Genomic DNA, 3,847 nt, shown 5'->3' with positions numbered 1-3,847 from the left:
CAGAATTGGGGTCCTGGTAGTTGGGGGGAGGAAGCGTTTAAGAACTAGAGGAAGGTTGTGGGTTTCATTATTGCTATACTGAACCCTAAGTGTGTAATCTTATTTCTATGCCAGGACCCCCCAAAAATGGTGATGTTGGGCACTGAAGGCAGAGAAAGATTTGGGGTGAAAGTCTAGGGCTTGCCTTGGTCTTGTGTGGATGATGAAATACAGTGGTTCTGTTTTTTCTGACTGCAAAATTCAAAATGGGACTCAAGGTATTCATTTCATCTACACCAGAGAAGACAGGCTTTTGTTGAACTTGACTCAGAAGAGGAAGTCATATTGACCCTGAAAAAAAAGGCAGAGGAAACTATGGGACACAGATATGTTGAAGTATTCAAGTCAACGACTGAAATGGATTGGGTGTTGAAGCATACTTACTGGTTGAAATAGTTCCGACAAGGCTTTGATGGCTTTGTGTGGCTTAGCGGACACCTCTTTGGACGCATCAAGGAAGAAGTTGCTCAGCTCTTCTCAGAGTTGGAAATCATTCCAAATGGGCTCACATTGCCAATGGTCTTCCAAAGGAAGAGTACAGGGGAGGCCTTTGTGCAGTTTGCTTCATAGGATATAGTTTAAAAGGCTCTAAAGAAACATGAGGAAAGACTAGGGCACAAGTATATTGAAACGTTTAAGAGTAGCCGACCTACAGTTAGAACTCACTACGGTCCTCAAAATGTTATGGACATATAGCAACCTAGTCCCATGACAGGCCTGGGCTGCCAGAGGCTATAAGAGGATTGGCAGAGGAGCTGGCTTTGAAAGGATGAGGTCTGGTGTTTATGGTGGAGGCGATGGAGACGATGATGTCTCTAATGGCGACAATGATGACTATGGACTTGGATCAGATAGATTTGGAAGAGACCTCAATTACTGTTTTAAACAATGTCGGATCACAGTTATGGGGATGGAGGTTCTACTCTCCAGAGCACAACGGGACACTGTGTACACTTGTGGAGACTACCTGACAGAGCTACTAAGAATGGCATTTGTAATTTTTTTCACTGTTCCACCCTGTGAGAGTATACATTGAAATCAGTCCAGATGGCAGAGTAGCAGATGAAGCAGATCTTGAGTTTGTTACCCATAATGATGCTGTGGCAGCATGGTCAAAGACAAAGTGAATATGCTACACAGATATGTCGAACTCTTTTGGAATTCTACAACAGGGGCAAGTGGTAGTACTCATGGTTCCCAAATGGTGGGAGGCATGGGCTTGTCAAACCAGTCCAGTTACAGCGGTCCAGCCAGCTGGAAGCTGAATGGTATTTATGGAGATGGCCTTCCATAAAAGGAGGTGACCAAGTTTTACCGGGACACTCAAGTGATTGTCAATCAAACATTGCATAGGCAGTCAAGGGGCAGTAAACAGCAGCTAGTACAGCAATGGAAGCGGTGCAGTATGGGAGTGAACAGAATGGGAGGGTGTCTTGCATGTTCCATATGAGTGGTAGATGGGGAATATAATGCTGATCACTGACTCTTGGTATTATTATTATTAAGAAAAAGAGAAAAATGTTTAACAGTTTTGTGATACAAGCCTGTGATGCATGCTTAGTCTCAGTGGAAATCAGGATTGTTTTAAACACAAAACATAAATGTACTCATAATGTGGGAAACATAACTGGGTAGAGAGTGTATGCAGATAAACTCTTGACATTTGTACATTAAGGAGTCTGGGAGGCCAAGGCTCCCATGGAGGAAACCTTCAAATTCGTGGGTTGGAGATGTATCCCATTCATATTCTCCCAAGTGAAAATCATTCTCCTCAATGCCACCCCCCATAATAAGGCCAAATTTAAGGTGCTGTTTGCACACATATGTTCACTGACTAAACTATTGACGGTCAGCTGCTTGAAGGCAATTTGCCATCAAAGGTAATCAGACTCTATTGTCTGTCCCACCCTAAGGAGGGCCCACTCTGTACTTGTATCTTGTAAGGACCATAGAATGTTCCCCTGGAGAAGAGCTCAAAGACACCTAAGGTCAAACCAACTCAGAGACAGCCAAGGCTAGACTGCCTCTTGACTCTAGAGCCCGCCCATCTTGCCTTCCTTTCACACGATGCCTTTAGTGTCTCCCCTTCCTATTGCATACACACCCCTAACTCGTCCCCCTCCTGTTATGTGTATGCCTCGTGTACAACCCCTTCCTGTTACATAAGTAGTTACCATGGCCTGCATGCCCAAGATTATATAAACTCACGAGATTACATTATGGTCTCTTTCTCTGCTCAGACCTGGCTCCTGAAGTCATGACTATGGAGGTGAGTCCTTGTATGCGTTATCTTGTATGAGGTCTCTTTAATTTACCCCTCAATTACACAACTTCCCCTTAAGCCCATTTGGTTGTGGGGAGGCAGGTCCCTCGTAGTGTAACAACATTTCAATAAAAAGTGACTGTTAAACAAGTTTCAAGTTTTCTCAGGTTAGCTGTAGGATGTACTTAGGCAGTGGGTGCATTTAGGTGAAAGCAGTTAACTTATATTAAATGTTGCTCTTAGACCACATGTTATTGACCACCGAATGCATGTTGAAAGTCATGTCTTTTTTTGTACACAAAATTCAAGGATCTGAGCTATGTTTGCAATTAAAAAGGTAAGCATTTGACAACCTATAAGACATGTAAGCTTAAGGGTTGGTTTTGTTTTGTTTTTAAGTTAATGAGGAAATGAGACATTATACCAATGCTTTGGGATCTTGGGCTTGGTGTTTGTATGAAACTCTGAGGCCGCGATTGAGATCTTTCGTCATATTTGGCTTTACCTTTTAGGTGTATTGCACTAAGTGAAACTTGTTAAATACGTATCTTTAAGAAATAAAAAGATACGCTAATTGTGTTCTTCCTTTGGGGCTTCCAACTTCTAGGTCTTTACACTTTTTTAAAATCATTTTATTAGGGGCTTGTATAACTCTTATTTCATTATAATATTTTAATTTGTCTTCTTGAGCTGCCCTTTGGCCTTTTCTTTTCTGCTCTTTGACTTCATTTCTTCCTTAGCTACTTGATGATTAAGAGAGGGTTTCAGAGTCTCTGTTGACATCCACTCTGATCTTTACTTTCTTTGCTGTCTTTGTAATAACCTTTTGCTTTCTTTATGAATGATGTTCTTGATGTCATCCCACAGCTAATCAGAATTTAAACCCAAAAAAAGCAAGCAAGCTTTTCCAGAGTGTCTACTTGTATTGGAAGGAGATCTCTCACACACACACACACACACACACACACACACAAACAGCCTTTCAATTGATTGTATCAGCACTGTTACCTGAGTAGGGGCATTGCATCCCACCCTAAATATCTTACAACTGATTGATTCCTCAGAGTAGGTTCCATTGTGCGAGCAATTATGCATTTTAATTTATTTTTTATTATGCATTTTATTAGGTTACATCATGGAGATTACTAAATCTTAATTGCCAAAACATTGATAAGCCTGGCCCAGTCAAATTGAGACAAAACCGAAATATACATGCATTCATGAACTCAATAATTTCCATGCATGCATTCATTCAAATTTTTATTGAGTGTGCAAAAATCAAACCTCATCTCTAGTATATAAGAATCCAGGCACACCCTGGTCCACCAAGCCTTGAGGACAATATTCCCGCTCAGAGCAGCCAATCCACACAGAAGACCACATGGCAGGCCCCACTATAAGACACAACATCTCTCACTGACCCATAGCCATACAGGGGACAACACTGGAGACACAATTCCACCCAATCTGATCCCACCACACCAAAGCAAAACACTAAGGACGTGGAACAGAACAGCAAGGGGAACAGAGCAATGAAGTCCCCAG

The 3,847-nt window shown here is 41.9% G+C and overlaps 1 pseudogene; it reads left to right on the top strand.

Moving 5' to 3' along the window:
- The first annotated feature begins 135 nt into the window (after positions 1–135).
- LOC101659725 lies at positions 136–1,392 on the top strand (annotated as a pseudogene).
- The last annotated feature ends 2,455 nt before the right edge of the window (positions 1,393–3,847 follow it).

The sequence above is a fragment of the Echinops telfairi genome, unplaced genomic scaffold, assembly GCF_000313985.2.
Source record: "Echinops telfairi isolate 266 unplaced genomic scaffold, ASM31398v2 ScPeMD7_7468;HRSCAF=8506_0, whole genome shotgun sequence".
Lineage (NCBI taxonomy): Eukaryota > Metazoa > Chordata > Mammalia > Afrosoricida > Tenrecidae > Echinops > Echinops telfairi.
Note: the sequence above shows the minus strand (reverse complement) of the source record. Positions and strands in the feature narration are given on the sequence as shown.